Source organism: Anomaloglossus baeobatrachus, chromosome 4, assembly GCF_048569485.1.
Source record: "Anomaloglossus baeobatrachus isolate aAnoBae1 chromosome 4, aAnoBae1.hap1, whole genome shotgun sequence".
Lineage (NCBI taxonomy): Eukaryota > Metazoa > Chordata > Amphibia > Anura > Aromobatidae > Anomaloglossus > Anomaloglossus baeobatrachus.
The window spans coordinates 188,982,486-189,009,336 of record NC_134356.1 but is presented as its reverse complement, the minus strand read 5'-3'; the positions used below and the strand labels follow the sequence as shown (position 1 = coordinate 189,009,336).

The 26,851-nt window shown below is 46.1% G+C and overlaps 1 protein-coding gene across 1 annotated transcript in view; it reads right to left on the bottom strand.

The window, feature by feature from the left end:
• The window catches only part of DRD1 (dopamine receptor D1), a 135,070-nt gene that overhangs the window by 107,818 nt on the left and 401 nt on the right, over positions 1-26,851 (bottom strand). Inside the window, exon 2 of the mRNA XM_075342343.1 lies at positions 25,971-26,795. The gene's annotated coding sequence lies outside the window, so the exon portion shown is untranslated. The remainder of the gene's footprint in view (positions 1-25,970; positions 26,796-26,851) is intronic.

Below are 26,851 nucleotides of genomic sequence, written 5' to 3'. Positions count from 1 at the left end.
ATGTCATAATAAAGCTAAAGGCCCCATACACTTTAGATAGTTGTCCAGTCAAATGATGATTTGAGTGATGATTCAGCCAACTTTTCAATACCCTGGAGTGCTTGTTCTGCTGACTGCGCTCTCCATGAGAGAGGCACTGCCAGACATATTTGGCAGCAGCTTATTTCTCTGAGAATAAAAGGATCAGCAAGCTGAAATCAGGCATGATGTATTCCTATATCCTCTGAAATAATCTGCTGGGAGAACCCCATACATATTAGACTATCAGCCAATATCAGCAGCTTTGGCTGACATTAGTGTAATGTGTATGAGATCCTTAAAGGGAACCTAACAGCTGTACATGCTCTTCGATCCAGGGGTATCAGGCACTGGCTGCATGATTTAAGTCAGGTATGTTTGACTTCCAAACACTGCTGTGTTTCAGAGAATGATTTAATGGAAAAGTTGCCAGAGACCGAGCCACATAGGAGACTTGATGGACCATTGGGTCCTCAGCAGCATTTCCTTGCCCACCCACCAGGAGTGACAAGTCTGTACAAGCAATCGCAGGGAGAGACCTGTCAGTCCCTGGCAGCAGTGAGGAGAGGCCGTCGGGAATCTGCCTGTCCGACTAGACTCCCTTGCGGCTCAATTCCTGGCGGCATTTACATTCTGTTTTTCTCTAAAATGCTGCAAAGTTTCAGAATCAAACATACCTGGGTGAAATCACACAGCCAGAGCATGAAACATGCTGCCTATGGATCGGGCAGCATGTATTAGCTCTCAAGTTCCCTTGAAAGTTGAAAAGTGATATCATATAACAATATTTGCTTTGCAACACAAACATAAATCTTTATCTATGGTGTTGCGAGTAGTTTGGAAATAGCGGGTGACCTGTGCTTCTAGTGTGTAATCTGATCAAGGTGTCTCAGAATCAGGCAATGGTATTAGTAGTGCGGTTTATTGTCTACACGTTTTGAACTATTATAACTTCTTCAGGAATCTCTTCACTGGTTATCCTGAGGAAGCAGTTGGAATACTTTGAAACGCGTAGAGAAACAACTGCACTATTAAATTCTCCCGATCACCGTATTTTCCAAAATGCAGTGTTTTACAGTACAAGCAAAATGGGGAAGATTAATAGAACTTTCATACACACTGAGCTTCTTTTTTACTCTCCTTAAACTCCCCTATGGTGCGTTTTTCCAAGCTGCAGCATTTCAATTTCCCTTGCGGGAATGGTATGTTTTCTGTGTGGATTTTCCTCATAGACACGCATTAGATGTCGAAAATCCACAGGTAACAGACACACATTCGTTTTTGGTGCATTTATGTGGAGGAGACGCACAAAAACCACATGTAATCTGCTCCTAATGATATCAATACTAAAAAGTTCCAAAAACAAAACAGCTTTAGTTAAAGGATGAGACATCAAACAGAGACAAAACTGGCAGCATCCAAAATGGGATTAAAAAGCAGCGTCAAAAACTAACAAAAACGCAATGAAAAAATGCAAGTAAACTAAGGTGTGAAGATGATGCAGAAACTCTGCAGCATCAAAACTCAAGAGATCCTGATTATAGGAACATATAATACCTTCACCTTAGTCTTACTCCTTTATCAGATACACACCAGTAGCACAGGTCACACGCTATCTCTAAACTACCTGCATTACCAAACTGAATTTGCTGAACTGTGAAGCTGCAGCATCTGGAATCCTGTTACATACCCTCTAAGGCCGCTTTCACACTGCGGCCTCTCCCTGTTCAAAGGTCCCATTGGGGCTTCCGTCCGAACCCTCCACAAAATGGGTTTCAAACGTATGCGTCGACCGGGCAACTTACTATAATTGTGCAGATGGCGTCACCGTGTGCTCTGTCGTGCACCATTTTTGGGAGTATACGCCTACTGGAGGCGGACACCCAGACGTAGTAGATTGTGTCTGGGTGTCCGCCTTTAATAGGCGTATACTCACAAAATGGTGCATGACATAGCATACAGTGACTCCGTCTGCACAATTATAGTAAGTTGCCCCGTCGGCGCATACATTTGAAACCCATTTTGCGGGGGGTTCAGACGGAAGCCCTGACGGGACCCTTGAACGGGGAGAGGAATGAAGTGTGAAGGCAGCCTAAGTGTTGTGTCTCACACAAGCCCACTAGGTGAGCGGAACCAACTGGTATGATTACCTTAATTTCGATAACACCCCATTGCGCTCTCCTTATTTCCTTAGCAAATTCCTTATCATTGGTGGATTCACTTAAGGCCTCTAAATACATTAGATGAAAGTTGGCCTAATCTACCAATTTTTATGGGCTCACCTATCGATCTGATGTATTTGAGGGCGATCGGCTCATCCCCAACAGATGATGTGTGAGAGAAGAATCAACAATTAGAGATACAATGCCTGTTAAGTTGCTGCCATCAGTAGTGCGTGACAGCAGCTTTTTCCTCCCTTCCTCTTGAGTGCTGTATTGAGCTGAGTGTTCCTGTGTATGGGAGACAGAGTAGTTTGTTGTTCGATCTTACAGCAATCTCATCTGTATTGCTAGCCTAAATCATGAAAAAATTAGATAAAATGGGAAATAAGCAATATAACAATGCCCCAAGTCACTGTAAAATAATGGGACTAGGTGTTCCTGTGGTTTTACTGAAACTCATAGGCAGTACTGAGGAGGTCTAGTCTATTTGATAGTGTAATGCGTGGTATATTGAGATCCCTATCTGACAATATATATTTTAGCCATCTTTGTGTACATTATTTTAATTTATGCCAAGGAAGCAAATGGGCACATAATGTCAGGGGCACAATATGGCTCCCTTCCATATTTAAATGGGTTTTACCACAAACAAAGTCCATTTTAAAGTTGATTTTAATCAATAGATTTTGGAATAATAATAAGTTCCACAATTGGATGTGTTATATAAAATATTCCTGTGCTGAGATAATCTTATATATGTGTCTCTGCTGTGTACTGTGTAATTGGCTGTGTCTGACTGTACAGGGAAATGGTCTGATCATACCAAAGCTCCTGAGCCAGGGAGGATGCAAAAGAGTATACAGACATTAAAACATCTGTTCATAGCTTCTGGTTTCTGTAAGGAAAACTATTTCCCTGTTTGTTTTTTAAAAAATGTTTTAATTCAAAGGAAGAATCATTTGTGATCCTGTACTGTAATATCTGTATACTCTTGTACATACGTGCAATAAGAAGCTGAGTCCTGCACCACTCGTGCGTCTCCGTTACCCGGATGATGAACTTTCACTTGCAGGAGCTTTCAGCACCAGTATAAGAATTACTCCGGACACAGCGTGCTGGTCAAGTATGGAGATACGATCCAATCAACAGGGTAAGATGAAAAACGACGGCTGTTTCGCCTGTAAATAGGCTTCTACGGGTCCACCACCCGTAGAAGCCTATTTACAGGCGAAACGGCCGTCGTCCTCTGTGAGGGGCCGGTATCCAGGTCTCCTCCCGCCGCGATTTTTATCCTGCACAAAGATTGAATAAAGAACATCCGGTATAGCATCTGTTTTGCGGTCATTTTTCATCTTACCCTGTTGTCTGTATACTCTTGTACTTCTTCCCCTGCCCAGGAGCTGTAATATGACCAGACCATGTCCCTGTACGGTCAGACACAGCCATTACACAGTACACAGCAGGGACACAGATATAAGATTATCTCAGCACAGGGATATTTTATATAACACATCCAATTGTGGAACTTATTATTATTCCAAGATCTATGGATTAAAATAAACTTTGTTTGTGGGACAACCTCTTTAATTTGACAAATTAATATAGGAGTCAGGACTGCGGTTGATATATTGATCTGATCTGGGGTCTGATATTAAGTCAGATTTCTAATTTTGGGATTGGTATGAAAGTCACCTCTCGGCTCCTGTACTAATTGTGTCTGTACCTAATGACCTGCTCTCTGCTGCTAGTCCTTCTATATCAGCGTACAAAAACGTCATTGCAAATCCATAGTGAAAAATGTGGAAAGCCTGAACCATACCTACCTACATTTTTTTGCTTTATTGCTTTAACATGAACAAAGTACCGTCACCTTCAGCACCCATCCACCTCACACCAAAGGAAAGATATGGGAGGCATAGTATAGGTTTAAAGGGGTTTACCCATGAACTAAGTTAATTTTAATCAATAGATTTTGGAATAATAATAATAATTCCCACAATTGGATGTGTTTAAAAAAACGTTCCTTTGCTGAGATAATTTTATCTATGTTTATCTGCTATGTACTGTGTAATGGCTGTGTCTGACCGTACAGGGACATGGTCTGATCATGCCACAGCTCCTGTGCAGGGGAGGAAGTAGAAAAGTATAAAGACATTACAGCACGGGATTTCAAATAATTCTTTCATTGAGGTAAAACATAAAAAAAAACAGGCAGGGAAATGTTTTATCTCAAGAAGGAATCAGCTGTGTTCCCGTGCTATAATGTTTGTATACTCCTTTGCAGCCTTCCCCTGCCCAGGAGCTGTGGTATGATCAGACCATGTCCATGTACAGTCAGACACGGCCATTACACAGTACATAGCAGGGACACATATATAAGATTATCTCAGCACAGGAACATTTTTTTAAGCAAATTGTGGAAAAATTATTATTCAAAGATCTATTGATTATTATGAACTTTAAAATGATCTTTGTTCTTAGGGGAAACACCCTTTAATGCAGTGCTTCCCGTGCCTGTGCTACAACTTTTTTCATCATGAACAAAACAGAGTACTGATTGCAGATACAGAAGGAAAGGCAGCAGATAGGAGGGCATTAAGAATATGATCAAATTTACTATGGTAGTGTAGCATGGCCGGCTCCAGGTATATAGTGTATATGGGGCTATCTCTGTTTTTTATTTCTCCTCCTCACATTCCAAATATACTAACTCTTTTAGTTGATAGAGTTGCAAGAAGGCTTGTCTATGGGGTACAAGCTGTAGTTTTTATTATTACCATCTTGAGGTCCATATAACTTTTTCATATTTTTTTTTCCACTTTTTGGAGGGGAGGAGACTAGGGCTCTGATTCATGAAGTTGTTATGTCCTTTTTCTGTATAAAATACCTTCAACATGACAAACATTTGAAGGAACTCAAGTTTCACAATAATTTTGTGAGTTTTGTCATTTTCACACCAGTCCTACCCACCTCTATCAACACACTTGAGGTAGGTTAAGCCTGCCTGACTTAAGGGTGCTTTACACGCTGCAACATCGCTAGCGATATATCGTCAGGGTCACATCGTTAGTGACGCACATCCGGCACCGTTAGCGACATCGCAGCGTGTGACACCAATGAGCGACGATCAACGAGCGCAAAAACGTGAAAAATCGTTGCTCATTGACAAGTCGTTCATTTCCTTAATATCGTTGCTGCTGCAGGTACGATGTTGTTCGTCGTTCTTGCGGCAGCACACATCGCTATGTGTGATACCGCAGGAACGACGAACATCTCCTTACCTGCATCCACCGGCAACGAGGAAGGAAGGCGTTGGGGGGCATGTTCCGGCCGTTCATCTCTGCCCCTCCTCTGCTATTGGACGGCTGCCGTGTGGCGTCGCTGTGATGCTGCACGAATCGCCCCCTTAGAAAGGAGGCGGATCGCCGGCCAGAGGAACGTCGCAGGGAAAGTAAATCCGTGTGATGGGTATTAGCAATGTTGAGTGCCACGGGCAGCGATTTGCCCGTAACGCACAACCGACAGGGGCAGGTATGCTTGATAGCGATATCGTTACTGATATTGCAGCGTGTAAAGTACCCTTTAGGCTAGTTTCACACATCCGGCTTTTCGCTGGTTTGCCGGATTTGGCATACACCAGTACACTGTATACAGTACAATGGCAGCGTGACAAGCTCCGGTTACATACTGTCATGTGACCGGAGCATGTGACCCTGAAGTTTCAGCGCTGCCATTGTACTGTATACACTGTACTGGCGTGCGCCGAATCCGGCAAACCAGCGAAAAGCCGGATGTGTGAAACCGACCTTAATCATGAAAAGTAATGAGTGGTGCAATAACTGAATACGGCTGGATCTCTATTACCTCTCTGCAGCAACTATGACGTTGACAGAACTGTGCTGTGCCCGTTCGTAACCAAGAATATCTGGCCGTCACTGCCACCAGGAACAGCTGATTGGCAGGATGTCGGGTGTTTCACCCCTAACTATCTGGTATTGATGACCTACCTTTGAAAGTAATGGACCACCGCTTTAATAAATCAGAGCTAAAGTGACCAAAACACTGCAATTTTGGTATTTAGATTTTATTTTGTTGTTCAAGGTATGCAAAAGATGTTTTCATTTATTATTCATTTTTTACAGTTCCACACCTGGTAATACCAAATATGTGCCATTTTTTAGTTTTTAGATTTTATTTAGTTTAAGGGAGCAGAGGGATTGATTTGACCTTATGTATGTGCATACTACATTGTTATATTGCAATATGAAATTAAGTTGTCCAGCACATCCATTTAGTGAAATAATGTAATTCTTTATTTCACATGTGCAGTAATACAAGAAGTGCGGTAAAATCGCAATCACTTGTGTTTGCACATCGACAACACATTCTGCATGGCGGTTCTTTTGCAAGAAATTAAAAAATACTGAAAGGTGATCACAATCCACAGTGCACCCGGAAGAATGCCCAATTCAAGCGTGGGAAGCTGGTTGTATTTTCTCCATAATTCATGTAATATTGTGCAGTGCATCACAAAATTTCATAATGTATCTGTTATGAAGGCTAGGCTTTATATGTGTACAGACATGGCAGAAATGGGGGCCTTTAGTAGATCTCCAACTGCCATGACAATGCAATTTACAGTACAGACCAAAAGTTTGGACACACCTCATTCAAAGAGTTTTCTTTTTTTCGTGACTGAAAATTGTAGATCACATTGAAGGCATCAAAACTATGAATTAACACATGTGGAATGAAATACTTAACAAAAAAGTGTGAAACAACTGAAAATATGTCTTATATTCTAGGTTCTTCAAAGTAGCCACCTTTTACTTTGATTACTGCTTTGCACACTCTTGGCATTCTCTTGATGAGCTTCAAGTGGTAGTCACCGGAAATGGTCTTCCAACAGTCTTGAAGGAGTTCCCAGAGATGATTAGCACTTGTTGGCCCTTTTGCCTTCACTCTACGGTCCAGCTCACCCCAAACCATCTCGATTGGGTTCAGGTCTGGTGACTGTGGAGGCCAGGTCATCTTGCGTAGCACCCCATCACTCTCCTTCTTAGTCAAATAGCCCTTACACAGCCTGGAGGTGTGTTTGGGGTCAATGTCCTGTTTAAAAATAAATGATGGTCCAACTAAACGCAAACCGGATGGAATAGCATGCCGCTGCAAGATGCTGTGGTAGCCATGCTGGTTTAGTATGCCTTCAACTTTGAATAAATCCCCAACAGTGTCACCAGCAAAGCACCCCCACACCATGACACCTCCTCCTCCATGCTTCACGGTGGGAACCAGGCATGTAGAGTCCATCCGTTCACCTTTTCTGAGTCGCCCAAAGACACGGTGGTTGGATCCAAAGATCTCAAATTTGGACTCATCAGACAAAAGCACAGATTTCCACTGATCTAATGTCCATTTATTGTGTTCTTTAGCCCAAACAAGTCTCTTCTGCTTGTTGCCTGTCCTTAGCAGTGGTTTCATAGCAGCTATTTTACCATGAAGGCCTGCTGCCCAAAGTCTCTTCTTAACAGATGTTTTAGAGATGCGTCTGCTGCTAGAAGTCTGTGTGGCATTGACCTGGTCTCTAATCTGAGCTGCTGTTAACCTGTGATTTCTGAGGCTGGTGACTCAGATAAACTTATCCTCCGCAGCAGAGGTGACTCTTTGTCTTCCTTTCCTGGGGCGGTCCTCATGTGAGCCAGTTTCTTTGTAGTGTTTGATGGTTTTTGCCACTGCACTTGGGGACACTTTCAAAGTTTTCCCAATTTTTCGGACTGACTGACCTTCAGTTCTTAAAGTAATGATGGCCGCTCGTTTTTCTTTACTTAGCTGCTTTTTTCTTGCTATAATACTAACAGTCTAACAGTCTATTCGGTAGGACTATCAGCTGTGTATCCACCAGACTTCTGCACAACACAACTGATGGTCCCAACCTCATTTATAAGGCAAGAAATCCCACTTATTAAACCTGACAGGGCATACCTGTGAAGTGAAAACCATTTTCGGTGACTACCTCTTGAAGCTCATTAAGAGAATGCCAAGAGTGTGCAAAGCAGTAATCAAAGCAAAACGTGGCTACTTTGAAGAACCTAGAATATAAGACATATTTTCAGTTGTTTCACAATTTTTTAAGTATTTCGTTCTACATGTGTGAATTCATAGTTTTGATGCCATCAATGTGAATCTACACTTTTCAGAGTCATGAAAATAAAGAAAACTCTTTGAATGAGAAGGTGTGTCCAAACCTTTGGTCTGTACTGTACATTGACAATGTCATCTACAGGTTAAAATGCTGTGAAAAAAGCTAGCTTCAGTCTCAGCAATTAGACTTGCGTACCAGATGTATAACAAATCTGGCACCTGCTCTGTATGTAGCGGGCTCAGTACTTGAACCCATTCCATATTTGCACATCTACTGTACATGTATCTCCATTGAAAATCTGGACTGAGTGGGTCCCCAAGCAGCAACGGGCCCACGCTCTAGCCAGAATGTGGGTTGTGCTGACACCAGCACTGGAGTGGATGATCGCTTAAATATAGGAGGTCTAAATGAACTTAAAGATTTAGGGTGTCTGGTGTGGCTTCTGAACTTGATGATGTAGCATTAGGTGCATCCATACACTATTCAAGGGAAGAAAAATTTGTTGCTCTATACCTAGTGGATTGATTGCATATTATGTGTGCATTTTCTTAACTATTGACTCATCTATTATATACTACTGCTTTTAATGAATGCTTATTAAACATTATGTAATTGTTAATTTGATATAATAATGTAATGTATGTCCTGTATATTATTAATAGAAACTGTAAAGAATGGGCGGAACCATGGAAGTTTCGGTTCACCGGGTTCAGCTGGCCTTTAGTTAAAAGTTTGATTTAGGACTAGAGATGAGCAGACCCATAGAAATTTGGTTCGGTGGGGTCATCCAAATGTTAATTTAAGTTTGGTTTGGGACCCGAACATGACCTGAAACTCAATGGAAGTCACTAATTGGGCAGTTCAGGTCTTTGCCTACATGCAGCCAGCCATAAACAGATCACTTCTGGGGGCAGGTGGATAGGGTTTCCATTTTTTTTCTGGTGCACACTACATCCAATCACACTATTGTTACCCCCAGGTGAGAGCCATTCAAACACTGCAAGCAGGCTGAGCGTACCCAAGCACAGCGATGCTCAAACTCCAAGCCCGAAGTTTGTTTTTTTAATAAAATGTTAGAACACTTAACACCAAACCTCGGGTTTGCTCATCTCTATTTCGGACCAGGACTTGACCCAAACTTGACCCCAGACCCTAACTGAACCAATATATGTCAATAGAGACCCTTAGTTTGGTGCTGTAAAATAGCTGTAAAAAGGTCGTAGTAAGAGCCAGGGGGCTGCAAAAAGAAGCAAAATGGGGATAAGAGTAGGAAAATTGCCCTGCAAAGAAATCTGGATAGGGATTTTTTTTTTTAAATTACCTGGGATCCCCAGTTTTGATAACTGGCGTAGGTAAAGCAGGCAACTGTGGACTGCAGCCTTCAGCTGTCTACTTTACCTGGTTGTCAAAAATAGAGTGGACACCATTCAGTTTTTTAAATTATTTATTTAAATATTTTTAAATAACGGCATGGGGTTCTCCCTATTTCTGATCAACAGCCAAGGTAAAGCAAACAACTGGGGCCTAGTATTATCAAGCTGGAAAGGCCCATGGTTATTTGGTCATTCCCAGCCTAAAAATAGCAGCCTGCATCCACCCCAGAAGTGGCTTGTCCATTAGATGAGCCAATTCTGGTGCTTTACCCAGCTCTTCCCAATTTCCCTGGAGCGGAAGCAATTGGGATAAAACATTTAGGTGTTGATGTCAGCTGTGAAATGAAAGCTGGCATCATGCCCAGGGGTAAGTAATGGATAGGCATCAGACACCCCTATTATTAACCCATCAAGTTTACAGTTAAAAAACAAACACACTAGAAAGAAATCGTTGAAGTTCTGACATAATCCAATAATGTAATCTCTCACAAAGCCCATCGATTCCTATGGATACATCGGAACTTTGAGCATTTATTTTGAATTAATAAATAGGTGAACGAAAAAGTGTGGGGGAGTCTTTATTCAAATAAACTTTTTTTTTTTTCCCAGTGTGTGTGTTTTAAAACTGTACACTTGCCAGGTTAGTAATGGGGGTGTCTGATAGATGTCTATACATTACTAACCCCTGGGCTTGATGACAGCTGTCAATTGACAACTGATATAAACCCCAAAAGTATTACCCAAGTGCCTTTGTACCAGGGCAATGTGGAAAAGTTAGGCAAAGCACCAGAATTGGCACATCTAATGTATACAACACTTCTGGGGCGGATGTGGGCTGCTATTATTAGGCTTGGAAGGGCCAAATATCCATAAGTCTTCACAGCCTGATAATTCCAGCTTCCAGCTTTCTGCTTTACCTTGGCTGGTTATCAAAAATAGGGGGTCCCCACACCATTTTTTTTGTATTATTTAAATAATTAATTTTAAAACACAATATGGGATCCCCTCTATTTTTGATAACCAACTAACATAAAGCAGACAGTTGAGGGCTGTGGCCTACAGTTGTCTGCCTTACCTATGCTGTATATAAAAAGTAGGGAGGACCCCAAGTAATTTTTTTTATTGTTATTTACATACTTTGTTCACAGCAGATTACAGGTTTCTTCCCCATGCAATAAAATGCATGTTCGAGTTCGAACCATGGACACTTGGTGTCATGTACAAACCTCAAAATTTACAGCTCGGGTATGCTCATCCCTATCCAGGACTTAAAATTGTATGAAATTTAAAGTAGAGGGACACTCTGACTGACACAACTACCACAATAAATTTCAAGGAACTATTAATTACCATATGAAATATTTATGATATATCAAAATTAAATACCATAGTTATCTATTTCCTGGACTTCCACTTACTTGAAGAACTTCCACTTGACTTCTGAATACATTTGTGGTGGAGACAGTTTTGAAGTTTAGGTTAATAAATAAAGCACTAGCATGCTTTACTACTCCCATAAAACCCCTCAGGAGACAGCGGCAGCCAGTGACTTGGTTTACCCTGTTGTCAGCGTCTGCTTATTTGCTAAATTAGTACCTAATTAACCCCTGCAACCAGTGAGCCTGCGCTCCCCCTGCACTCCACACCACCATCAAGCGTCCCGGGGTAATCCCCTACCCGTGGAGGGTCAGATCACCTAGCTGCCCCACTCCATCACCCCGGGTACTCCCAACGGCAGCGGCGGTATTCCCAATTACCGTACACCACGGGTGGCATCACGAACTATATATACCTCCCCTGTAATATCCCCTTCTTCATTTGAGTGTGGCCCCTAGCCCCCGGGTCTGGAGACCCTCAAGCCACGAGTAATCACCACCCCCGAAACCGAGCGGTTTGACCGCTGCAGGGGCGGCAAACCTCAAATTTCTGGCATCACGAACAGGATTCGGACAGGACCCACTAACCAGATTCCGCCATATTTGGCGCCAAAATGCCATCTTCCAGGCCAAAAGTGCGCAAAGCCGAAGACCTGCCCTTCGTCCTGAGAGTGTGGCCGGAACCGGAAGTTCCCAGAGTGCCCCAGCGCGACAGTGAGTGGCTGGCGAAAACCAACGGGGCGTTACGCATGTAGCAGCGGAAGTGGAGCAGGGACGCCAGGACTCTGCCATATCATTCCTGGGCACCGCAGAGGCAAGATGGCAGCACAAGACAGGTCACCGGAGCGCGACTGCCCAGCCGGGGATGCTGCTCAGGGGACGGAAGTCCGGATAAGGATACGGAGGGCAGCTGCAGCAGGTCCAAGAAAGAGAAGCCCTGCTTGTGGAGCGGGTAAGCAGAAGCCCAGCTCCGGTTGATCTGGCCTACCTTGCCGCAGAGCCCGGTCTGCCCCCGGCCACCGCCACTGTTGTGCCTCTTCCGTCCTCGGCCGCGGCTGCCCCCGATGTGCTGCTCGCAACACCTGCAGTGGATGCTTCACCTCCCATTGAGGGCTGCCAAATCTTAAGCCCCGATCAGATTATCCTGGTCATTAAAGAATCGGAACCAGAGGAAATGGAGGAAGATTCAGGTTCCAGCACTCCGGAGGCTGCATGGGTGCCACGCTATGGAGGAAACGGCTACCGAATGTCCCTGTCGGCGAGGGCAGTTCAAGGGTTAGAGATAATGGAGGTGGATGAGGAGTCCACTTCGGATGATGAAACCCAGCTGATACCATGGATGTGGTGGTGCCTATATGTCGCCGCTGGGGCTTACCAGGACACTTTGCCAGAGTGTGTCCAGGAGGTGCCCGACGCTAAGGGGCCGAAAACTGCAAATTCGTAAACAGTTTGAAAACGGTTGTCTGGACTGTCACCTTTGTTGAACGTTCTCCAGTGTTCAGTTTAAAAAGGAGGAGGCTTTCAGGGTTCGGCTAAAGGGTCTCTGATGGAAAGTGACAGGAGAAGTCTATGCTGCAAATAGACTGCGTCACCCTTGTTGAACCTTTTTCCACGCTTTGTTACAGGAAGAGGGCCATCAGGGCCTTGGATGGTGCGGTGCTGGTAGACGGCATCAGAAAGCCTTGGTGGAGGTTGGTGCAAAAGGGTAACGGCTACCAGGTCACTCAGGACTGCTAGAGAGTCGTCTTTTATGCCTTCAGGACTTCAACCCTGTCACGGAACCAAGTAGGAAGCAGCGGGTTTCAGGTTGTTTGGGTGGCTGGTTGAAGGGAGAGGGACAATGGGAATGGACTGTAGAAGGAAGGTGCTGTAGTAGAGTAGGCTGAGCACAGACTACCGCTACAACCGGTAGCGTTCCCAGGGTTCTTAGTTAAAAATTAACTCTAAAGGGAGCTTTACACGCTACGATATCATTAATGTTTTATCGTCAGTGTCACATCGTTAGTGATGCACATCCGGCGTTATTAACGGTATCGCAGCATGTAACACTTACCAGCGACCTTAAACGTCCTCCAAAGTGGTGAAAATCGTTCACCATGGAGAGGTAGTCCTAAAACCAAAAATTGTTAATGGTTGTTTAGAGATGTTGTTCCTCGTTCCTGCGGCAGCACACATCGCTGTGTGTGACACCGCAGGAGCGCGGAACCTCACCTTACCTGCGTCCCGTCCGCAATGAGGAAGGAAGGAGGTGGGCGGGATGTTCGTCCCGCTCATCTCTGCCCCTCCGCTTTGATTGGCCGGCCCCTTAGTGACGTTGTGGTGATGTCACCGTGACGCCGAATGCACATCCCCCTTGAGGGAGGGATTGTTCGGCAGTCACAGCGACGCCGCCGACTAGGTAAGTGCGTGTGACGCTGCCGTAGTGATAAGGTTCGCTGCAGCAGCGATCACACGATATCGTTTGCACGACGGGGGTGGGTGCTTTTGCGTACGATATCGCTAACAATTGCTACAAATATCGTAGTGTGTAAAGCCCGCTTAAGAGTTTAAATGTAATGTTTAAGTAATGTGCCTCCCCTGTGAGGGATGAGGAATTGTTAATAAAACTGTTATATTTTTCTCTTTACTAGATAACCAAAACTAAACCTCTGGATGTCCTATAGCTCGGTGACAAGCTACGTTTCACCAAGGGGGAATGTGACGCCTTGGACTAGTCAGGTCGTCACAGGGTGCTGCACAATCTTTCTCTCCCCGTGCAGAGGTCGACCCCCCATGGTTCTGGGAACCTAACCTGCAGTACTGCCTCCACAAGCATTCACAAATCCTAGTTACACCTCGCTCCACACCTGTCAGGCACTCCAGTGGGCTGCTTAAGCTGGAATAGGGCACTCCACCTAGGGGTCAGACAGAGTGGTGGGAGGGGAGAATTCAGTGAGGGAGGAAGTGCAGAGCAGAGCTGACAGGCAGAACAGTGAGAGCTCCCAAACAGGGAGGAGTTGGGAGAAGCAGCTCCCTGAAGAACAGAAGTAGATCCCAGTGAGTGAGGAGCTGAGAGTAGCAGCTCCCCAGAGTTCAGTGGTAGCCCTCAAGCTGTGAGGAGCTCTGAGGAAGAGGGGAGTTGTAGCACCCAGGGGAGAAGCAAATTAGGTCACAGACGGTGGTCTGGACCTAGAGGAGTTGGACCCCGGTCACAGGGGATTGAGGCTAGGTGCCTGGGACCTGTCTTGGAGGATGGTCAGCAGCCTGGGCCTAATCACCGGTCCAGGACCAAAGGCACGACAGGGTACACGGACCCTAGGTCGGGGAGAAGCTTCAGGCAACTCGGCAATTAACCTGCGGAGGACAGGACCTCTATGGATTGTTCCCACGAAGCTCAGAGATCGTGGGCACTAGCGCAACGAGGGGGGATAGGGCTATCCACACAAGCGGCCCACTGAAATCCCGAGCATGAGCCCCTGAGAGCAGGCTCCTTCACTTAGCCACAGTGGGGAGCGGGGCCCGGAAAGCTCACTGATGGCCATAAAGGACACTCTAAATTCTGTGCCAGGAGGCAGGTCACGGACCACAAGGCAATGCTGCAGGGGATGGTACCCGGACGAGCTCCCCTCAGGAGACAGCGGCAGCCAGAGACTTGGTTTACCCTGTTGTCAGCGTCTGCTTATTTGCTGAGTGAGTACCTAATTAACCCATGCAACCAGCGAGCCTGCGCTCCCCCTGCACCTCACACTACCTTCCAGATTACCGGGGTAATCCCCTACCCGTGGAGGGTCATGTCACCTAGCTGCCCCACTCCATCACCCGGGTGATCCCAACGGCAGCGGTGGTACTCCCAATTACTGTACACCACAGGTGGCGTCACAAACTACAGTATTTATACCTCCCCTGTAAATACCCCCTTCTTCATTTGAGTGTGGCCCCTAGCCCCCGGGTCTGGAGACCTTCGAGCGACCAGTAATCACCACCCCCGGATCCAAGCGGTTCAACCGCTGCAGGGGCGCACACCAATATATTGTGATTTTAGAGGTAGCCACACAGTGCATCAAGTACTTAAAGTCCAAGACTTTTGTGTCTATGTAGTGCCCCTGAACCACTCATGCCACTACTAGCAACTGCATCCTCACCGGGATGCAGGGCCTACCACCAGGGACTTGGAACACCAGTGCCAGTGACATCAGCACACCCCAAACTCCCAGTTTCCACTCTACACCAGGGGTAATTGGCTAGTCAGACACCAAAGCGATGGCCACCTAGAGGGCAGAGCCAGTCCAGGGGACTAGACAGCCTCGTGGGAAGGGACTAAGAGCAGTCAAGTAGAGTCAGCAGTAGTGAGTTGAAGTGTAGAGACATACCTAGAGCTGGGTCGTGTAACGGTGACCCGGGGGCACAGGAGAGTAGTCGCCAGGGTAGGTACACCCGAGTACCACTGGGACCAGAGCACCGACGGGGCATAGTGCACTAGGTCAGGCGTCAGTTTCATACGGCCTGGCAAATACCTGAACAGTGAGGGGACCTTCAGGGGCCTCAATGACCCACAAGTCCGGGGGCATAAGCAGTAAACAGCAGATTAGGGATCGAGAGCACAGACCGACCCTACAGGGTCCACACTGCCTGCCGTATGGATGAGGAGACTGCCAAAAGACTGTCAGGGCCGCCAAACCTGCTTCAAGCTACGGGGAACCAACCACACTGTGGGTGCCGGTGACAGAGCAACCGAGTCATCAAACTGGCACTGGAAATACAGGGATCTGAACCAGCCATCCAAGGGCCTAACTGTGAGAAAAGAAATGTTAAACTGCAACCCTCGGTGTGGCCTCCCTTATTCAGCGAAAGTCTCCATACATCTCCTGGGCTCAGCCCTACCTGCGGAGGGCCTACCACCACAGCCGCCATTACCACCAGCCCTAGAGATAATCAACTCAGTAGCGGCGGTTCCACCATCTTAACCGCAACCCGCAGGTGGCATCACACCAATGACTTTAATCTCCCCTGTAAACACTCCCCATTAAAAAGTGTGGCGCCCTGGACAAGTCAGGGGCCACAGAGCACAACACCCACACACCCCACACTCCCAGCAGGCACACCAAAGCCAGAACACAAAACCCTTGTTGCCTTCCTCCAGGGGCTGATGATCACACCAGGGGGTGGGCCAGGTGGTTGGTCCCACCCACTGAGGAGTTCACAGTCCTGGAGGTGGGAAAACCAGGCAGATGAGTTTGAGAGGTGAAAGTGAGCAGAAGGAAGTAGTAGTTGAGCAGCCTGAAGTTGGTCCGGGTGTGTGGCCCGGACAGATCAGCAAGGTTGGCAGATGGTGGTGACCGTCTGCAGGAGTGGCCGATTGGAGTCTACCGTAAGGACCGTGGACGGGCGGTGGCCCGGCGGTACCGGACCGGTACACAAAGAGGAGCCAGCACCATCTGGCAGGGGCTTTTCGGACCCCGGCAAGGCTAGGAGTCGCCGTGAATTTGCCAAATCCGTTAGTGAAGGGGACCTCCTGGGTTTCCAAACAGTCAAGTCCCGACAGAAGGCAACCGTCCAACCGAGTGAGAGAGACACCGCCACCGCCAAGGCAACCGTTTCTCAGGGCCAGCGCCTGCGGGCAAAAGGGGCTCCTCCGGCCCATATCCAAGCCGGGGAGCGGGTTACCGGTGGGAACCCAATGGAACCGTACAGACATCTTAGGTGCAGGGAAAGGCAGTTGCCACCAACCCGCTGGGAGCAACAACACCGCAGCCGTCTGTGGGACCCGTCCATCCAGCCGTGTGTTTTACCGAGAACTGTGTCTTCATCATTGGGCTGAGTGAGTACCACAGTGCCGTGCGGCACAGCGCTGTCCCCGCGACCCTGCACCTTCCCAGGCCCCGTAACCTGCCTGCCATCCATCCCTACCCCATCATCGGGCCCCGGGACAACCAACCCCCCTACCCACGGAGGGAAGATATAACAACAAAGCTGCTCCCAGTCACCGCTCCCGGGATCCCCGTCTAGAGCAGCGGTGGTGTCACCAAAATCACCACAACCGTGGGTGGCGTCATGGACAATATCCATAATCAAAACCCCCACAACCAATCATTCCCCTTTTCACTCACGGGCGAGGAGCGCCGATCGAGTCCCCGGGATCCGGCCCACCGCTCGAGCCACCAGCGAGCAGCAGCAGCGGCAGCCGGACCCGAGCAGTGGGAGAGCGCAGCGTCCCCTCCTCCGCCCGCGACAACTTGGCATCACGAACAGGATCCTACCATTCTACCGATTGGTGGAAGTGCGCCTTGTGTGACCGCCGGAGATGTCCGGCCGGAAAATTTGAAGAGCCGCAATCTTGGGCGCGAAGAGTTCCCGCTCAAGCGTCTCCTCGAGTAGTGGAGGCGCGAAGGCCTAAACCCCGCCCCGATAGAGGAGGAGCCGTAAAGAGACTAAGGGGGACGAAATGGCGGCTGGTTGCATGTGAGCGCGGCTATAAAAGCAGGGACGCCAGGACCCTGCGGCCATCTTGTTCCTGGGAGAGGCCGCCAGCAAGATGTACATGCCGTCCCGAAGCACCGTAGCCCCCGCGCCTGGAACAGCGGCGTGGGTGGAGATCCAGACCGCGCAGCTCTATCAGAGGCTGTAGGTCAAGATGCAGCTCCTCTTGGAGGAGTGGGAGACCGACATGACGGAGGTCATAGCGACTGTGCGCAGACGCGAGGAAGAAGTTGCGGAAGGGAGGGTGAGTGACCCACGCCCCGGTACCCCTAGTGGGCCAGTCATCGTGGCTGCGGGACCCGGTCTGAACCCTCTCGCCCTACTGCCTCCCTCGCCATCCGTCCCGGCTGCCGTGACCCCGCCACTAGGCCCGCTACCACCGCAACCGGTAGCGATACCCAGCATGTCCGCCCCGGCAGACCGACCTGTAGCCGGAGCCCGTAGCCGACCCGAGGTGCTACCTTGGAAAGCCCCAAAACCCGAACCGGAGGCATCCCCCAAGAGATTCCCCGAGCCGGAGCCAATAGCCTGCTCCGTGCCGAAGGCCCAGCGGAAGAAAGCCCTTGTGCCCATCCCCTACACCTCGGCTGAGGTTGCGCCGGGTTGCCGCTGCAAGGCGGCGCCCAAGGCCAAGTTACCGCGGGACCTTCCGCCCAGATCACCAGCAGTGGGCAGTGTTCACCAGGTCTCGCGGGGCCCGACCCGTGCGCCGGAGCTCGCAGCAGCACCGTACTGGGATAGGGAGCCAATACCGTTGGGCCCAGAAATCGAGGAGAGGGAAAGGAAGAAGGCGGAGTTGGTGGCCCGTGCAATCCGGGAGAAAGAGAGCCTGAGACAAGCGACCTTCCGTGTCCGGGGCCCGCTGTATGAAAGGCAGGTGAGGTGGTTTGATGTCCGCCGGGGCTTTGGCTTCATATATGAGCCGGGCCTGGAGGCCGAAGTATTCATAGCCCGGCGGGATGTTAATACCCACCTGCCGGAGGAGCACCCAGGCCGTAACCTGATGCCGGGCGACCTGGTGCAGTACACCCGGCACTGTGGGGAGAGGGGGTGGTTTGCGCTGGATGCCAAGCTGAGGGGCAGCCAAGAGGCCCGGGTGTCCACCGCGTCCCCTCCCCCAGCAGACACTGAAGAATCGGAGTAAAGGGCAGCAGAATGCCGTTGTCACCATCCCCGTTGGGACCACAGTGTGTGTTTTAAAGTTTGAAAGTTTGAAAATGATAAGTAAATGATACCGTGAAAAAGTTACCTGATTGTCAACCGTGATTTGGAACCGGTCGTAGCCGGCAGCTGGTCCCATTTGGGACCCCCTTCACCACTTTACATAAGAAACCACTTATGAACAAGCCCAAGAACTTGCAGGGCAACAACAAACTTAGTGGCATGTAAATAAAAATGTTTGTTACAGCTTCCACCATTACCGCCTCCGGAGAGGCAGATTGGAGGAAGGGCCCGCAGTGGAGCAGGCTGGGGCCCAGCCACCACCGGAACCAGTGGCAATCCTCTGGGGTTTTCAGGGGTTCCCCATGGACGTGGGTCCCCTGAAAAGGACAGAACCCGCTCGGGCAACTTGTGCAGGACTGGGGTCAAGGGGTGCTGCCTGTTTGCTTAGGGGCAGCATCAGGGCCAGGTTGCTTGGGTGGGAGAGAGCGGAAGCCGTAACCGTTTACAACCGTTAGTAACGTTTAAGTAAGAGTACCTCCTGATGTGGGAAGATGTTATTTTACTTGTATGTCTGTTACCGTTTTTTATCTTTTTCAGTTGGTGAAAATAAAACCGGTGATGGACGGGCAGCCCGCGGCGGTCTGCATTTAACTAAGGGGGAATGTGGCACCCTGGACAAGCCAGGGGCCACAGAGCACAACACCCACACACCCCACACTCCCAGCAGGCCCACCAAAGCCAGAACACAAAACCCTTGTTGCCTTCCTCCAGGGGCTGATGATCACACCAGGGGGTGGGCCAGGTGGTTGGTCCCGCCCACCGAGGAGTTTACAGTCCTGGAGGCGGGAAAACCAGGCAGATGAGTTTGAGAGGTGAAAGTGAGCAGAAGGAAGTAGTAGTTGAGCAGCCTAAAGTTGGTCCGGGTGTGTGGCCCGGACAGATTAGCAAGGTTGGCAGACGGTGGTGACCGTCTGCAGGAGTGGCCGATTGGAGTCTACCGTAAGGACCGTGGACGGGCGGTGGCCCGGCGGTACCGGACCGGTACACAAAGAGGAGCCAGCACCATCTCGCAGGGGCTTTTCGGACCCCGGCAAGGCTAGGAGTCGCCGTGAATTTGCCAAATCCGTTAGTGAAGGGGACCTCCTGGGTTTCCAAACAGTCAAGTCCCGACAGAAGGCAACCGTCCAACCGAGTGAGAGAGACACCGCCACCGCCAAGGCAACCGTTTCTCAGGGCCAGCGCCTGCGGGCAAAAGGGGCTCCTCCGGCCCATATCCAAGCCGGGGAGCGGGTTACCGGTGGGAACCCATTGGAACCGTACAGACATCTTAGGTGTCTGTGTCTTCATAATTGGGCTGAGTGAGTACCACAGTGCCGTGCGGCACAGCACTGCCCCCGCGACCCTGCACCTTCCCAGGCCCCGTAACCTGCCTGCCATCCATCCCTACCCCATCATCGGGCCCCGGGACAACCAACCCCCCTACCCACGGAGGGAAGATATAACAACAAAGCTGCTCCCAGTCACCGCTCCCGGGATCCCCGTCTAGAGCAGCGGTGGTGTCACCAAAATCACCACAACCGTGGGTGGCGTCACGGACAATATCCATAATCAAAACCCCCACAACCAATCAATCCCCTTTTCACTCACGGGCGAGGAGCGCCGCTCGAGTCCCCTGGATCCGGCCCACCGCTCGAGCCACCAGCGAGCAGCAGCAGTGGCCGCAGCAGCAGCGGCAGCCGGACCCGAGCAGTGGGAGAGCGCAGCGTCCCCTCTTCCGCCCACGACAAAAGCACCCTGGGTTACGGAACCAGGCAACGGACAGCAAACACCCGTGACACAGCATACCCCGTTACTATACGGCCAGGGACCGAGTACCCCATAGCCCTGGGCGACACATCTATATGGTTTGAGGTTCCACAAAATGATACTGCCGGGCCTGGCCTTGGGTCTGATTAATTTTATGGTCTGATCTGAGATGTGCTTGAATTGCAGTCTTATTTACAGGTTTTTAAATAATTTTGGTGTCCAATCTATGGTCTAAAAATATATCAGAGGTCTGAATTAATTTGAGGGTTTTGACTTGAGTTAAAAAGTAATTTTGAGATCTGGTTTGTGGTCTAAAGTAGTGCTTCAAAAATATGAGCTGCCACGGCTAGGGAGGCAGTTTCTATAGAAGTGATAAGCTATACAAGCCTTTATATGGCTGCATCAATCTCTGAATAAGCAACATAACTCACCCATTTTGTACTTTTATAATATTATATAGAGTTCCGGAGTCAAATAAAAGCTAAATTGGGAATGTTTTAATTTAAGCATTACCATGGGCTATATGGTGAGGCACCACTAAATATTTGACAACTCTTTTTCTACATTAATCTAGGGGTCTGCATTTTCTTACGTCAAGATTAAGATCTAAAATTTTTGTGGGCTCTAATATAGCAGTGCTATTTAGGTGGGAAGTAGAACCGTACTGTATATATAAGTGATATATCAGCTTGACCTATATGTACTCTCAATGCTAATTGTATATGCAGAATTGTCTGTGTACTCTGTATAACATAATATATGTTTGATCTCACAGGAAATCTATATAAGGAAGTGGATTTCTCAAATATATTTTTCAGAACTCTACTTCCTTATATAAATTTGTGAGTTATTCACCATATATACTCACCTAACATTTTATATATACTGTATATGTAGTAAGAGAGAGAACAAGAGAGATTAGGATAGGTGAGTACCTGCTGCGCATGGTGCTTGGCTCTCCCTAGAAATCCCACAAACAATAAATTAGATGGTGAAGCTTATGCACGGTTGGTTGGGGGTTTCAGCAGTCAACCAGGTAATCTATGGATAAGTAATAACATGCTAAAATGGGAAAAATCCATTAAGTTGTAATAGTGAATTTAATAGGGATGGGGAAATTGACATAGACTATTTGCCCCAGATAAAGAAGTCCAGCTACAAATCTGCTTTATATCAGTGGAGTGAAATTTTATAAATATTTTATTATATCTTTTTATGGGCCATCACTGAAGATGACACTTTGATACAATGTAGTCAGTGTACAGCTTGTATAACAGTGTAAATTTGGTGTGTCCTCTAAATAACTCAGCACACAGCCATTAATGTCTAAACCACTAGCAACCAAAGTGAGTACATCACTAAGTGAAAATAGCAAAATTGTTCCCAAAGTGCAATATTTTATATGGCCACTATTATTTTCAAGCAACTGCCTTAACTCTCTTGTGCACAGAATTCACTAGAACTTCACAGGAGTCACTGGAATCATCTTAAACTCCTCCATGAAATCATGAACTTGGTGGATGGTAAGACCTTGTGCTCCTCCACTTTCCATTTGAAGATGTCCCACAGATGTTCACTAGGGTTAAGGTCTGGAGACATGCTTGGCCAGTCCAGCACCTTTACCCTCAGTTTCTTCAGCAAGGCAGAGGTCATCTTTAAGGTGTGTTTGGGGTAGTTATAATTTTTCCAAATGGAAGGGATCATGCTCTGCATCAGTATGTCGCAATACATTTTGCCATTCATGGTTCGCTCAATGAACTGTAGCTGTCCACAACTAGTAGCTCTGATGTAGCCCAAAACCATGGCACTCCAACCACTGTGCTTAACTGTAGACAAGGCACCCTTGTCTTTCTACTTATCACCAGGTTGCCACCACACATACTTGACACCACCTGAACCAAATAAGTTTATCTTGGTTTCATCAGACCATAGGACATGGTTCCAGTAATCCATGGCTTTAGTCTGCTTGTCTTCAGCAAACTGTTTGCGGGTTTTTTTGTGCACCATCTTTAGAATAGGCTTCCTTGTGGGACAACAGCCATGCAGAACAATTTGATGCAGTGTGCGGCGTATAGTCTGAGCACTGATAGGCTGACCCTCCACCCCTGTAAGCTCTGCTGTAATGCTGGCAGCACTCATACGTCTATTTTGAAAAAAAAAAAACCTGCCTGTAGATCTTTGGTTGACCTTATTGGCAAGGCCTGTTCTGAATGGAACCTGTCTTTCTAAACCACTATATACTCTTTGCCACCATGTTGCAGCTCAGTTTTAGGGTGTTGGCAATCTTCTTATAGCCTAGGCTATCTTTATGTAGAGCAACACTTCTTTTTTAATAGATGCTCAGAAAATTCTTTGCCATGAGGTGCCATGTTGAACTTCTAATGACCGGTATGAGAGAGTGTGTGAGGGATAACACCAAATTTAACTCACCTGCTCCCAATTCACACCTGATACCTTTAACACTAATGAGTCACATGACATTAGGGAGGAAAAGCGGCTAATTGGGCACAATTTGACTATTTTCACTTAGAAGTGTACTCCCTTTTGTTGGCAGAGGTTTTGATATTAGAGGGCACACCAAATTTACACCACTGTACGCTGTACGCTGATTACTTTACATTGTATCAAAGTGTTATATATTCAGAGTTGTCCCATGAAAAGATATAATAAGATAGTGACAAAAATGTGAGGAGTGTACTAACTTTTGTGATATACTATATATACTATAATAAAAACACAATCTTACTCCACATAGGCTATAACATAGCTGCACATTTTTTATTTTTCAATGTATCTGTTGTTGGTACTTCAATGATGTATATAACTGGTATGTATTTTTTAGCTGTATCCACACAGTTAACGCTTGGTTACCATTTTATAATGCTAGGTCTGAGACTAAAGCTTTTAGTTACATAATACTTGACTCATTCGATAAAGGAAGATGGATTCATTTGTCTACAAAGCACATGAATGCACTTGGCCATTTTCAGTCCGTAAAATTTATTGGTTTGCGTTGTCCTCTTTACAAATATTGTATAAATGAAATCCGCTATCATCTAAAGCATTCATTATACTCCGAACACTTCAATACTGGAGAATAATACAGGGAGCTGCTTCTCTGTAATGACATTCATTATATAATGCGAATACTTCTAGGGCACAGCAAAAAGCCCAACAGTGAAATGATGACGCCAGCTAATTAGGGACTGTCTGGCAAAAGAATGGAACGTGGACTTTTTTTATTTCTACACATAAACTTTAAATTTAGTGTTTTAATAAACTAAATGTCCATGAAAAAAATCAATTATGGAAACAATTAACCATCGTGATGGAGAACAAAACAAGCAATTTAGACTATTTGACTACGGATGTAGAAGTTCTGCGTTTGTCTTTTGGCTGAACTTATGCTGATATCAGGTGCAATCTGTGGATTTTTAGTAAAACGTCAGGTATGTATGCTGTATTATTCACGCTAATAGACTTTGAGAGTCAAATGACAAATTCAGCTCTGCTATGATAACTTCAACTCTGCTACATCCAAAAGATCAGACAATTTAGCAGAATGTTTCACATATTAGTAAATCAAAGTGTTAGATGTTCATCACACCTCAGTGTGTGTATGTGTGTCAGTGTGTTATATATATATATATGTTATATTTATATGTGTGTGTTCTATATACTGTACATGTGTGCGTGTGTTATACTTATATGTGTTCGTGAATATATATGTGTGTGCATGTTATATATAAGTGTGCATTATATATATATATATATATATATATATATATATATATATGTGTGTTTTATATTTATATGTGTCTGTGTATGTACAGTATATATATGTGTATATGATATATATATATATATATATATATACACGTGTTATATATATATATATATATATATATATATATATATATATAGGCATGTTCTCTGTGTGTGTATGTGTTCTATGTGTGTGTATGTGTGTGTATGTCTTTAATGTATGTGTTCTTTGTGTGTGAGTATATGTGTGTGTTTTATGTGTGTGTGTTCTATGTGTGTGTGAGTGTTCTATGTGTGTGAGTATGTGTGTTCTATGTATGTGTGTGTTCTATGTGTGTGTATGTGTATGTTCTATGTGTGAGTAAGTGTGTGTGTTCTATGTATGTGTTCTATATGTGTGAGTATGTGTGTTCTATGTATGTGTGTTCTATGTGTGTGTATGTGTGTCCTTTGTGTGTATGTATGTGTGTGTTCTATGTATGTGTGTTCTATGTGTATGTGTGTGTTCTATGTATGTGTTCTATGTGTGTGAGTATGTGTGTTCTATGTATGTGTGTGTTCTGTGTGTATGTGTGTTCTATGTATGTGTTCTATGTGTGTGTGCTCTATGTATGTGTGTTCTATGTATGTGTGTGTTCTTTGAGTGTGAGTATGTGTGTGTGTTCTATGTATGTGTTCTAGGTGTGTTCTTTGTGAGTATGTGTTCTATGTATGAGTGTGTTCTTTGTGTGTGTGTTCTATGTATGTGTGTTCTATGTGTGTTCTATGTGTGTATGTGTGTGTGTTCTATGTATGTGTGTGTGTTCTTTGTGTGTGAGTATGCGTGTGTGTTCTATGTATGTGTGTTCTAGGTGTGGTCTTTGTGTGTGAGTATGTGTTCTATGTATGAGTGTGTTCTTTGTGTGTGTATTCTATGTATGTGTGTTCTATGTGTGTTCTATGTGTGTGAGTATGTGTGTGTGTTCTATGTATGTGTGTGTTCTTTGTGTGTGAGTATGTGTGTGTTCTATGTATGTGTGTGTTCTTCGTGTGTGAGTATGTGTGTGTGTTCTATGTATGTGTGTTCTATGTGTGTGTATGTGTGTGTGTTCTGTGTGTGAGTATGTGTGTGCTCTATGAATGTGTGTGTTCTATGTATGTGTGTTCTACGTGTGTGAGTGTGTGTGTTCTATGTATGTGTGTATATTTGTGTGTATGTGTTTGTGTGTGTAGAGAACTGCAATATAGGTTGGTGTTATATGCTCAACTAATAACAGGATAAATAAGTAATACCTTTTCCGCCTTTTTCCAATAGCCAATTAATCATACACGTCAGTACAAGCCAAGAAACTTTCAAAGGGCATCTTTTCACCAAAATGACATTTCCACATGACGAGTGTTACACATCAGCTGTCCTCCATAGGTTTGTATATTTGTAAGAACAAATGATTCCCAATTACCCTTGAACATCCTTATTACAGGCTCCCATACAGTTCAGCCATTAAAAGCCCACGTCCTAGGCTTCATTATTACGGTCTGCATATCTAGGACACTGTAGGCAGGACACGGCAGCCCTAAATGTATCACACAGAATAAATGTCACTGCATTATTTATTTATTTTATTTTGCCTTGGCTGCTGCAGATGGTATTAAGCATGCTTTGCACTGCCTGGCTGCCTTACTAAAGCCAAATTCACACAAGCAATGTAAAGCCATGGTCATACTGTACCTGGAGTACCTAAAGCTGGATCCTTCACAGAAGCAGGACCAGGGGATCTTGTTTTGTCTTAATATGTTTCCTTAATGGTCGAATTATATCCCGGATCCTTTCCACACTCTGACGATACTTTTACATTCTTCTCGCTTGTCATTTATGGGCTTGAGATCAAGTTGTTCCTTAATTCACTGTAAAGTTTCCGAATATATTTAGACGGCCACACAAACAATAGATGTCCTTAGAGCTTATATTTCATCAGTGTCCCAATTTCCTTCACTAATGACCAACCGAGCCTTGAGATTAATCATAACGTGGTGGTAACAGGGTATTAAGATTTCACATTTCAAACACGGTTTTAAGTAAAAGTGCAAAATCGCCTTCCAAAGGACATAAATGGATGTTACGCCTCAGTAGTAGTCATCGTCATCACTCCATATCTTAGGAATTGCTTGTTTAACATTTGTCCATAGACTTTTTCCAAAGTCACAGAAGTAGTTTAGATGGCAGAAAGAAGTTTTATCTGGGGATCATGATTTGACTCTAAATGTTTGGATCCCTGAAGGTTCTTCTTGTGTAAATAAAAGAGGGGTCCAGGGAGGAGATACCTGGTTTCAGTCCTGTAGATGCTACTTTTTCGGATAGATTCTCATCATTCAGCATCTTTACATCAATCAGTGGCATCAGTTTCAACCAGAATGAGCCAAATGACTAGGAGAGAGCAGATGAGCTATGTTTGTAAGGTCCACGTCTACGAAACATCATCATGGCCTCGTCTTCCTCAAGTCTACCTGAGTTGCACACATTCAATGTCCAAAATCTTTGGTGAGTCAGTTCCTCCTAAGATTAGTTACATGACACAGTAACAAGACATAAAGGTACAATTGAGTGCAAAA